Genomic DNA, 280 nt, shown 5'->3' on the forward strand with positions numbered 1-280 from the left:
GAGCCGCAGTGTCGACCACTGGCTTAAAGGACTTGGGATAGGGAGGAAGAGAGCTATTACCAAAGACAGCCTTTGTTTATACTAGAAAGACTTCTCTGCCTGCCATGGCAAACATGGTTAAGCAAGTATTTGTTCTTCCCATCGCCCTGTGAATTGTCCCAGGCCCCTACCCCTTCTCCTGGCCTCAGGGCAGCGTATGAGCCTCAACAGCCTGACAGCCTGTGGCCTCATATTCTTATGGAGCCCTCGTACCTGCACAATTATATTTGGTTTTTCTCCT

This window comes from Myotis davidii, unplaced genomic scaffold, assembly GCF_000327345.1.
Source record: "Myotis davidii unplaced genomic scaffold, ASM32734v1 scaffold699, whole genome shotgun sequence".
NCBI lineage: Eukaryota > Metazoa > Chordata > Mammalia > Chiroptera > Vespertilionidae > Myotis > Myotis davidii.